This window comes from Xenia sp. Carnegie-2017, unplaced genomic scaffold (genome assembly GCF_021976095.1).
Source record: "Xenia sp. Carnegie-2017 unplaced genomic scaffold, XeniaSp_v1 HiC_scaffold_26, whole genome shotgun sequence".
In the NCBI taxonomy this organism is placed as follows: domain Eukaryota; kingdom Metazoa; phylum Cnidaria; class Anthozoa; order Malacalcyonacea; family Xeniidae; genus Xenia; species Xenia sp. Carnegie-2017.
The window spans coordinates 314,104-326,584 of record NW_025813489.1 but is presented as its reverse complement, the minus strand read 5'-3'; the positions used below and the strand labels follow the sequence as shown (position 1 = coordinate 326,584).

Here is a 12,481-nt window from a genome sequence, read left to right as displayed (position 1 = left end):
TCATTCTTGGACTATCTTGTTACCAATGCAACAATGGCGTCATGTTATTTTAATACATAAAATACTCGATTTTTGAAGTTTTGCTTTTCATCAACAATAACTTCGTATGTTTGCTGTATTTTTGTTTCAGTTTGAAAAACATCAAAACACCGCCTCAAGCACACAGCGCTAGTTAGTGGGAGTTACCAAAGGCGTTGTTGTATTTCGTATGTTAGGTCAATACTAAAGCTATAGCCGTTTTACTGTTCATTTACAATTCTCAGCTACAACAAAGAAAATAAATTGCCATATTCATGGTTTTTACCAGGCAGATGATCCGAACTTAAATGGTGGTTTTTCGAGAAGAGTTCTTTATCAGTGAATCGCTTAATATTTTTCGCTTTTCGACTGCAGTTTTTGACGTTGAAAATTGATGTTTGAATGTCTGCGTTGCTCTTCAATAATGGCGAAAACTTTAGCGGGAAAATATAAATGCCGGCAGGAGTGTTAAGCAAATTTACTGTTTTGAAAACTGGTTAAATCTAAACTAAAAATAGGTACGGCTGTGTACATGGACTTGCACAACTGATCTGATAATAGACTGGATATAGGTTCTGCAGGTATCAAAAGTGAAGCCTAATTATATATGCAAAATTCACTTCCGGGTACCACGGCGAGATACACATTACTTTAAAAATTTATGGCGGATAACGTTTACAAACATGGATTTTCGAATATTTAAGACTTTTCGCGACTCCTTACTAACCTCAAGTATTAGTCATGGATATAAAAGGTTATGCGAATCGATTTGACATCAAAATGATTCCTATAGCTGTAGAATATCGACGTTAGTGTTGATTTAAAAGTTGTACATGCGAGAATGTATTTTGTCCCATCATTGCCAATGCAAGATAGTTCACTGCTCGCTTTCCAATTTCTGAGGCATTTATGATCTAGTATACGTTTCAGTTCTTTAGAAATGAGGTGAGTTACTTTTTTTTATCATTCTTTCTTTATGTTGAGAGATTGTTGACATTTTATTTTTGCTGTAACTTCATTTTTTCAGCAAAAGTACTACTTACGCTTAAACAAGACAAGTTTATTTAGTTTCTTTCGCACTTTATCTTTAGTTTCCATTTCTGTAGTTGTTTTTCTCAAATGATATACTCGCACCTTGCTGTAACATTTATATATGGTCTTAATGAGTAAATATGATTTTCATGAACAGTAGTATTCAACATGTCTGCGTCGAGATCCTTGAATGTGGTCCTCAAGTCTATACCATTTAATACGGACACAGCAATACCATCAGGAATTCCTTTCCCTTGCAGTAAATTTCCGTTTGTAGCTGCCAACATTCTCTGAAAGCATCTCTCTGTTTCATTGCATATTACTATAACACTTGCTGTTGGCTTAAACAAATTACCCTGTCTTTTAAAGTCAAGAAAGCAGACTCATTTTATGGTTTCTTAACCGACTGCTTCATGACAAACTGACAGTTTATTTTCTTTGGCACCATCTGGGCAATATAGCCAGCCATGTACGATATTACTGCCTTTTTACATTCAGTAAATTTCATTTTCCTCTTCTAAGTGCTAAGCAAATTCCAGAAGATCATAGTTCGTATGAATGTAATATTAATGCCTTAAATATTTTTCCAAAAAGATTAAAATTATTCTTAAGATATGAATGTAGTTAGAGATGGTATAAATATGAATTGCAGTTGACATTAGAATCCTTTTCAGCAATAGTTTGATCATCAGTCTTGAGTCTTGTAGTAATAAGAAAGACAAGAGCTTTATTCCACTTGTAAAGTGTGACTTTAATAATCGATAAGTTGAACAATTTACAGCTGTAGACAATAAACTATTGCTGAGAAGCAGTATTCATGGCTGTAAAGGAATTAGCAGAAGACAATGTGAAACTGATATACTGGATACAATTGGATACACTTATAATTATAAACTGTGGACACAGTCTTATGTTGCTGTTAATAATTTAAATCTGCTTAAGAGACAAACCAAAACCAAGATGATTATAAAGATTAAACAATGCACCCAGCTTTTGCACTCTTAAAGGGCCTCCAAATTCATACCTGGCTGGCTAAATTACCTTGATGTTTCAAAAGCAGTTTACTAAAGTGTCCTAATGTGTGTAGAACGCATTTGTGGGATTTTAATGTCGATGAAAATCATACTTTTTAAATAATTAAGAGCAAATTGCGAGTTTACCATTTGAGAAAAACAACTACAGAAATGGAAACTAAAGATAAAGTGAAAGAAACTAAATAAACTTGTCTTGTTTAAGCATCAGTAGTACTTTGCTCATGAAAAATGAAGTTACAGTAAAAATAAAATGTCAACAATCTCTCAACATAAAGAAAGAATGATAAAAAAAGTAACTCACCTCATTTCTAAAGAACTGAAACGTATACTAGATCATAAATGCCTCAGAAATTGGAAAGCGAGCAGTGAACTATCTTGCATTGGCAACGATGGGACAAAATACATTCTCGCATGTACAACTTTTAAATCAACACTAACGTCGATATTCTACAGCTATAGGAATCATTTTGATGTCAAATCGATTCGCATAACCTTTTATATCCATGACTAATACTTGAGGTTAGTAAGGAGTCGCGAAAGGTCTTAAATATTCGAAAATCCATGTTTGTAAACGTTATCCGCCATAAATTTTTAAAGTAATGTGTATCTCGCCGTGGTACCCGGAAGTGAATTTTGCATATATAATTAGGCTTCACTTTTGATACCTGTAGAAGCTATATCCAGTCTATTATCAGATCAGTGACTTGCACACGAACGCGGTTTATAATGATGTTAATTATTATGTGGGGCAGCGTCACTTCCGATGGAATGTGGCGCTTTGATCAGTTTTTGAAACATTTTTGGCGTTCCATTTGTCTACATTTTTTGATCGCGTATTCCAAAGTAATCCACTTTCGGAAAATTTTTTTCGTATAATTTTCAATTCGGTACAGGATTTTCAAACTGTTTACCTTTACAAATTAACGTCTGCCTGAAATACTTGCTCTATTGCAAAATCTGGCTACTTCTCGTTTATCGTGCATCGAAACTTTCTAAACTTTATCTCTACGTGAATGTTGATCATTGATTCTTCTCAGCAATACGACGAAGAATTAAAAATTTTGTCCGACGGAATTGAAGATCAGCGTAATCTGATAGATCGATTGAGATTGGATAATCAAACAGAAATGTCGGGAAAACGAAAGAAACTCGAGGATGCCAAAGAAAGGTACTTTGAGGAGAAAGTAATTATGAGCATGTTTCATTTTGACTGTTACGGGATTTCATCATGAATTTTACTTCAAATAATCGTGATATTTTCATTTTTTATGTTACCTCAATTATGTAAAGATTAAAATCAACAGAGGTAGAGTTGAAGCGTGAAGAAGAATCTTTAAAATCATTTTTACGTAATGGGTGTGAGCGTGTTCTGAAACACAAGACTATAATAGAGGTAATGTTTTTTTTTCACCTCTATTTATCATAAAAGATATTTGCCGTGTTTGAGCCTGCTCGAGAGTTTTTACAAACGTCTCTGTGGTTTGCATAAACCTGTGTAAACACGGAAAAATTCTTTTCTTTTATAAAATAACAATAATGCCAAAGAAAAAATTTCAAGGAAATGTCTTAACCCCACACCCCCCCCTCCCCTCATTAATGTATTCATGATCGATTTGCAACATTCTCTTTAATTGATTTAATTGATTGATCACAGATTGGTTTGCACAGACTAATGAAAACTTAATCTGCTCAACTGAAACTTAAAATATTCAACTTAATAGCGAGCTTTAGCAAGAGTACGACTACGTGTACGAAGTTTGACCGTGTAAGGGAATGGCACGAGGAAGTTCGTGGTCGTTGTCGCGTCGTCAAATGGTTGTTTTAGCAGTAAACAACAGAACGAGCTTTTTCCTGTGAAAAAAAAAGCATTTTGAGAAGCAGCTACGGCTCTATTTGTTAATAATAATATCGATGAATTCGTAATACTGATTTAGCGTGGGTATAGGACTGTTTAGAGAGAAAAATCTTCATTATTCTACCTTTTATAGATTGTATATTTGCATTACTTTATTGTCTTTTTATAATTCACTTTGCGTCCCAGATACATGGAAGTTTTGCAGGTCGTATTTTCGTTTTTATTGTAAACCTGCGTTCATAAAAAGATACTGAAATAAAGCTTGGAAGGTCAAAAAAAGTATTGTAAACTAAGTTCTTGCACAATAAATAAATATACCTACTTTAGTTTCTTTAAAAGACATCATAGATATCGTACTCAGATTGATGACGGCTACGAGTTGTTGATGTCACAATGTTTTCGCGCCAAAATGACGTAATTCGTACTAAACCAATCGACGCATGCGTTGTATTTTTGTTGTGTTGTAATGATTCTACTACGTCATCAGCTATGGTCGTGTCAGAGTTGTACGAGAGAGAACATACGCATGCGCAAGTTAGCCAGTTGTGTACGTCTTGTCGCAAGCGAAGCTACGGAAAAATTTAGGAAGGATATTTATTCATTATAATCCTTCCCATCCATAATACAATTTCACAGGATCTTCTAAAAGGATACAATCGCTAATTACAGATAAGTTTATCGTTTTCCTTACGTTATTGTTCATAACTTTTGCCCCATTTATATAGAAACAATTAAAGTATGTCATCCGAATCATTAACCGATGACGAGCACGCCGTGTCTGAATTTTATGAAATCAGCGCGCCGCAACGGCCTGATAGTGCTCCCACTAGCGGTGACTCACGTTTATACTCATTGCTTTCGGCTATGGAGGCTAACATGTCAGAAACGAATAAATATCTGAAAGGTATATTTGACGAGCATAATGCCGCCAAAAAGCGACCACGTGCGTCTATTGAAAACAATGAATTATTGATAATAGACGAAGCCGAACAAGGCGAACAGCATGAGCACTCGGCCCCAAAGAGGGCAAAAATTGCCACAAAGTCTGGGCACAATTCTGACGGCAATGACCGCTCATTTGACCAGCAAAGTCCTGAGTCTGAAAGTACTGAGGGAAACTCTGAGATTGTGCATGAATCAGACGATACTTTGAGTTTATTCGGAGGACCAGAAATTGATTCAGAAATTGAAAACACGGTCGATAACGATGATCTTATTTCTGAAATTGCTCAAACACTATCTTCTAAGGAGCAACCGGGCCCCCATTTCAGAAAAATTGGCAAAATCATAAACGCCAAGCTTAGCGAAAATTTTGACGTTACCAAATTAAAAGAAATTTTAAGTACCCTCGACCAAAAAATTGCGAGCAAATGTATGTGCCGAGAATAAATCAAGAAATATGGCAAAAAATGAAGCCATTTACTAAAAAAGGGGATATCAAAATGGCGAATCTACAAGATTCCACCATCAAAGGTTTATCAGGGCTTGCTTGTAGCATTGACAACCTTTTACAATGCAGGGAAAATAAGACAATTCCAAATTATAGAGCTCTTATACCAACACTGCTTGATGTAACTGCTTTATTTGGCCATGTATGCAAAGAACTTTCATACAAGCGCAAAGAGGCAATTCGCCCATACTTCATCCTGATTTTAAACCGCTTCTGTGCAAGGACTCGCAGTGGGCCCTCTTTGTTTGGGAATGAGAGTAATGAATCTTATACCCAATCCAGGCCAACGGGCACAAACTATTTTACAAAACGGTTTTCAACCCAATCACAGGCACGCAAGCCTTTTTTATACCAACAAGGGAGGGCACAGTTCCCTCCCAGAAAACCCCAAACATTCACAAAGAACTAGAGTTATTAAAAAATCAGGTAACACAATTTTCAGAATTTGTTGAGCATGTACTTAAACCTTATTTGACCAGAAAAGTTAATTCATTTCAGGCTGGTCCAATTAAACTATGCCACAATGAATGGGCAAAGCTTACTACAGACCCGATATTCTTGAGATGGTTTCAGGGCAAAAATTTCTTTAAAGGTTTTAAACCAGTTCAGCACCAGTCTCCTCCTCACTCTCTTCCTAAACAAGGAAGAAGCTAAATCGATGAAGCTATTCAGGCATTGAGAGATAAAGGAGTAATTGTTCCTAGTAAATTTGATTCTACTGAATTTGTATCACCTATCTTTACCACTCCTAAAAGGATGGTGGTGTCCTACTGATTTTAAATTTAAAGAAACTAAATGAATCGGTCGAAAACTTTCATTTTAAGATGGAAAATATCCACACTGTACTTAAACTTATCACAAAAGATTGCTGGATGGCCTCTTTAGATTTAAAGGATGCCTACTATAGCGTACCTGTCCATCCAGAATCTCAAAAGTTCTTAAAATTCCTTTACAAAGGAAAATTTTACCAATATACAGCATTTCCTAATGGCCTCTCCTCTTGCCCGAGGAAATTTACTAAGCTACTTAAACCAGTTCTGGCCACATTACGTAATAGGTCACATTGTCATTATATACATCGATGATTTACTCCTGGTAGGCTGTTCCTATGAAAAGTGCCTTGACACAATTATACAAACCTTAATTTTATTAGAGAAGCTCGGTTTTGTCATTCACCCATTGAAATCTGCATTTATTCCAGTACAAGAAATAACTTTTCTTGGTTTTTTAATAAATTCACGAACCATGACAATTTAACTTACCAATAGTAAAAAAGAAAAATTGCTCTCCCTTATTAAAGCAATTCTAGCTCGCTAAAGTTCGATTAGAAAGGTGGCTCAGGTAATTGGCCATATAGTATCAAGCCTTCCAGCAGTGGAATTTGGACCGCTTTACTATCAAGCTTGAGAAAGATAAAACTTTAGCATTATCACAAAACAAAGGCAATTTTGAATCGTTTGTGATTATTTCCGATGAATCCAAAGCAGAGTTGAAATGGTGGCTAAAAAATTTAAAGGACTCTTTTAAATACATTCTATCTATACCAGATGGTAGACAATAGTACTGCAGTGTTTGTCATAAACAATATGGGCACTAGTCATAGTGTCATGTTAAATACTACAGCATTAGAAATCTGGGAATTTTGCATAATACACAAAATCAAAATATCTGCCGCACATTTACCAGGGTCAAAAAATGTAATTGCGGATAAAGAGTCAAGAAAATTGTACCGTGAAGGTGAATGGAGGTTAAATCCCGTTTGTATCAAGATTGCCATGAGCAAGTTTAATTTCCAGCCTGAAATTGACTTATTCGCTTCACGACTAAACAAACAGTTTAATCAATACTGCTCTTATCGACCAGACCCTGAGGCAACATATATTGATGCTTCTCCATCCCGTGGAAAAACTTAAACTTTTATTGTTTCCCTCCTTTCAGCTGCATCTTACAAACTGTTCAAAAATTCTACAGGAAAAGCCACTGGCATTTTGGTAATACCAAATTGGCCAACACAACCTTGGTATCCCTAATCAACCAATACTTTTACAACCTCCTCATGTTTGTCCACCGTCGCAAAACCTGCTCAAACTACCAGCTGCACCAACAGAAGTGCATCCACTAGTAAAAAAGCTAGAGTTGAAAATATGTCTTGTGTCAGGCAACAACTTACATCAATAGGTGTCTCTCCAAGTTCAGCAGAGATAATCATGGCCTCTTGGAGAAAGGGAACAAAAACCCAATACAAAACTTATATAACTAAATGGAGTCAATTTTGTGTTGCTACAAAATGTGAATTTTTTAATCCCTCTATTACCACAATCATTCAATTTTTAACTAACCTTTTTCATTCAGGGCTATCTTACTCTGCTATAAATTCTGCACGCAGTGAATTATCTGCCATAACCCAGACCAACAATCGAAACAAATACAGCATTAATATGATGCAGCATTGATATAAAACATCATATTGCTATCATATGACAAATATTCCAATATGCATTCTAGTAATCAATGTATAACATAATTCACACAATGTTTGTGACCTACCGAGCCTGAAATCTCTATGAACTTTGCAATTTACTTTGCAGTTGTATTTTACAGTTCCTTTATAGCCATATCAGTCCAACGGACACAAATAAAAAACTAAAAGAAAAACCAGAAGAGGAAGTACCGAAAATCTTCAAGAGTCTTGCTTACCCCTTCACCATTCATAAAACATCATTATCCAATGTTGGCTCACCTCACACATGGCCAGTGCTCCTTGGTGCACTTCACTGGCTTATGGAACTTGTCAAGGTTGAATTTTGTACAAATTGAAATTGAAGATTGATGAGTTTGCCCAAACATTTTAAAGCGTGATTTCCTTTCCTTCTTTTTTTTTCAGTTGGCTCAAAATGTTAATGACACCATCGATTTAATGTCTGTTTCCCATGAATGATGAGGACAAGGTAAGTTCTTATCTCTATCAAAATGTCTTTGCAGTCTGAATGCCATAACATGTGATAACATGTGTTTCAAATGTACCTAGTCTAATATGGCTGTGACAGTCATAGATATATGGGATGTTTATGCTTGATTTTCCAATGAATTGTATTAATATACCAAGCAATTAAGCGAAATGTAAATGTTTGACATGATAGGGCAAAACCTGCAAAGTATCTTCAGAAAATCTAATCTAAACCAAAACAACCACTACTAAATCATTCCAGATCCATCTCTGTATTCAGCAGATGTTTCTGCCACTGTTAATGTCTCACTATGTACACCTTTGTCTTGTTACCACAGTTGTATTTTGATTACCTTGAGAAAGCGCACAAGCGCTTATTTACGGTCAAGACTTAGATAATCTGGATGAGTACACAGAAGCACTATATGAAGAACTGAGTGAGTGAAGTTGTCATTGCATCAATTCCTGTAACCTTTGGTAGTGACCTACAAGATTTATGCATGTATCTGTTTCTATTAATGTAGGAAACAAGAATGCTCCACTTATTGCTGGTAAGTGTATTGTTGAAAAATTATGTGCATCGTCACTTTGTAATGTACAATTTTATGATTTTCATATTCCAGAAAACGAAGAGCTGAGTCACGAAAACAAGCTACTGGAGGAAGAACTGGCGGACTTGAAAGTGAACCGGTAGGAAAGATATTGTGTCGTGAAATTTTGAGAACTTCAAATTGCTTATTTCTAAATGTGAGTGTGAGCAAAATAATCGCAAACGGTTGGGTACTTTTACGTACATGTGTGAACATTTTGGAAAATCGCTCATATAAATTGTTCAGAGCCAAAACTTTGGCCACTGGTGAAGCTCCATCACTGTGAAAAATTACTGTGACATAATTTATGACATAATTTGGCTCGATCCTAGGAATGGCTCGGTTTTCCGATTTTCATTCAGATTATTTGGCCAAAACTCGTACTGTGATTTTTCTTGCACGGAGCTTCATTTGTCCAAAATTAATTTAAAGGATTTTCCACAAATGTTCCCATACACGTTCATCCCTTTAAAGGTGCATCTTGTTAAAGTGAGCTACGTGTTTGAAATTTGTCATTCATCCTTTTTGGTAGGGTGGGGGGGGGGTGGGGTGTGGGTCGCTTCCACTTTTATAAATACATACTTTTGTATTTCATATTATCTTTGAAATTACCCTCCCCTTTTACCTCCCTTTATCTCCATCTTTTCACAGTTGATAGATGTGTAACTAACAGTCTTAACATATTCATACTTAACCTAGTCAAAGCTTGAAGCATTAGTGGAACAAAAGAGAACACTAGAGCTCACAAGTAAGAGAAGATTTACCGTGATCTTGCTTCCACCATCTACGTTGTATTAATTTGTGGAAACATGTACTGGGATGTTGTCGATTCTAGGACTAAATTCACACCTACATCACTGATCTCGAGAAGCATCGTCTCAAACTTGAGGAAAGAAAAATTCAGAACGAAGAAGAATTGAATGATCTCAGTAAGTGCAGTGTGGTGTCTTGAGGCATCCTCTTACACTTGCGTAGGGTGAACTACCCCTCCAATGTACAAGCCCCATCCTGAGTATGTCCAGTTAGGTCACCCCAATCGTGAAACTCAACTCACTTTCACAGAAAAACCCTACCGCTTATACGCTGACCCTTAGATAAGCCCATTTACTTGGGTAATGTTTATAGATCACTTCAGTACGTACGTACGTATAATATAGTCCATGCAATACTTCTGCCTCACCCCCTCCCCCGCTATATTAGCGTCCATGTATAAGTCCATTTGTAAATTATGCGAACGCTAAGGGTAGGGTATAGTACTTATTTTCTTCTGACAAAATATATCGACTGACTGAAGTTTACTTTGAGGAGAAAGTAATTATGAGCATGTTTCATTTTGACTGTTACTGTTTTATTTTATCAGTGACTTGCACACGAACGCGGTTTATAATGTGGCAGCGTCACTTCCGATGGAATGTGGCGCTTTGATCAGTTTTTGAAACATTTTTGGCGTTCCATTTGTCTACATTTTTTGATCGCGTATTCCAAAGTAATCCACTTTCGGAAAATGTTTTTCGTATAATTTTCAATTCGGTACAGGATTTTCAAACTGTTTACCTTTGCAAATTGACGTCTGCCTGAAATACTTGCTGTATTGCAAGTATTGCTGTATTGAGAGATTGTTGACATTTTCTAAACTTTATCTCTACGTGAATGTTGATCATTGATTCTTCTCAGCAATACGACGAAGAATTAAAAATTTCTGAGGCATTTATGATCTAGTATACGTTTCAGTTCTTTAGAAATGGGGTGAGTTACTTTTTTTATCATTCTTTCTTTATGTTGAGAGATTGTTGACATTTTATTTTTACTGTAACTTCATTTTTTCATGAGCAAAGTACTACTGATGCTTAAACAAGACAAGTTTATTTAGTCTAAACTTTATCTCTACGTGAATGTTGATCATTGATTCTTCTCAGCAATACGACGAAGAATTAAAAATTTTGTCCGACGGAATTGAAGATCAGCGTAATCTGATAGATCGATTGTGATTGGATAATCAAACAGAAATGTCGAGAAAACGAAAGAAACTCGAGGATGCCAAAGAAAGGTACTTTGAGGAGAAAGTAATTATGAGCATGTTTCATTTTGACTGTTACGGGATTTCATCATGAATTTTACTTCAAATAATCGTGATATTTTCATTTTTTATGTTACCTCAATTATGTAAGGATTAAAATCAACAGAAGTAGAGTTGAAGCGTGAAGAAGAATATTCTTTCATGGAGTTTTTCATCTAGCGTATCTCTTCTTTCATGGAGTTTTTTTAGTCCATGAAAGAAGAGATACGCTGGATGAAAACATATGAAAGAAGAGATACGCTGGATGAAAACATATGGGCGACCGAAATGAATTATGCGCGCAGATACGAGCAGGTATATTTGAAATTTACTGACAACAACCACTGGCGGGAAATTTATATAGGGGTTAATATCGAGGTGCCTTCTCCCTATAGCATGAGATTTCCCATCACATTCTATCCAGAACAAAAGTTGCAAACCAGTCAAGGTTTAACACCGTAATAGTACAGAACTCTATCAAATAGTCATAGTTAAGAACGACAGAAGGTGTACATTATGCAGGTTTCATATCTATTAATTGAGGCAAGCATTTTAGTCTTTAAAAGTTATTGCTCCCTCCCCACAACATCACTCCGTCCATACTGGGACACCGCTTAGAACAGATTCTTTGTCCTTTTTGTTTTCTCTGTTTGAAATGAGTTGTTTCGTGATAGTCTCACGACTGTTAGTTTTGCCTTTTGGCAGGTTCTTGAAAAAGTTGAGCATTATAACGAAAAATGTCGTAAGGTAAAACTAATCCCAAGCTCAGCTGAAAACGCCTGTGGCAATGATTACGAGCTGCAGTTGAGCGGTGGTAGATTGTCGTTGGATGTTCGAGGTCATTTAACGGTTTGTCAATATTGCAATTACATTGTACTTACGCGAGTGGACGGTTTGACGCGATCAAAAGCCATGCTGCGTGCACTGGAATTCTAGTTCGTCCTCAAACCAGCTTTTTAGGAATGTCTACACGTGATTATATCAATTACATATTAGGTTAAAATAATAAGAAAAATATTGAGCTGTTTCTTCTGCAAACGTACATCTCTAATAATGGCATGCTTCTTCCTGTGTCATGTTGTCTAAATACTGCGGTGTGCTGACCTGGCTTTCCGGAATTGTGGTAAAAAAGAACCATATTACCGCTGCGTTACCGCAAAGGAACTTTTGCCGTAACCTGACGCGATTTTTTGCGAGAGATTTTGTGGTAACACGTGGCTTACACGTGCAATAGAATTATACGATTGATATATTTAATTCAGTGGTGTAGAAATGTACGTTGTTGAACTACAGCAATGTTTTTATAGCTCAATATGTTTGCTTTGAATTGGTTTCAATGAAATTTTGGTTTTGGTTTCTTTTCAACAATATCTAGGTACTAAATACCTATTAGAAATTTAGAGGTAAGAGGTCTGTAATCTCTATGTAAAATTAGCGTAAAACTCGTTACTGTGGTTTTTGAGTAACCAAAATTGGTTTTTGGGGTAAGCAAAACAGCC

The 12,481-nt window shown here is 36.0% G+C and overlaps 1 long non-coding RNA gene and 1 pseudogene across 1 annotated transcript; both read left to right on the top strand.

Moving 5' to 3' along the window:
• LOC124453907 overlaps positions 1 to 12,481 on the top strand; it is a 90,842-nt pseudogene that overhangs the window by 33,254 nt on the left and 45,107 nt on the right.
• Positions 8,712 to 9,010, top strand: LOC124453845. Its single transcript, XR_006951222.1, has 3 exons — positions 8,712 to 8,773; positions 8,861 to 8,887; positions 8,960 to 9,010. It is a non-coding gene; the product is annotated as an uncharacterized LOC124453845 (long non-coding RNA).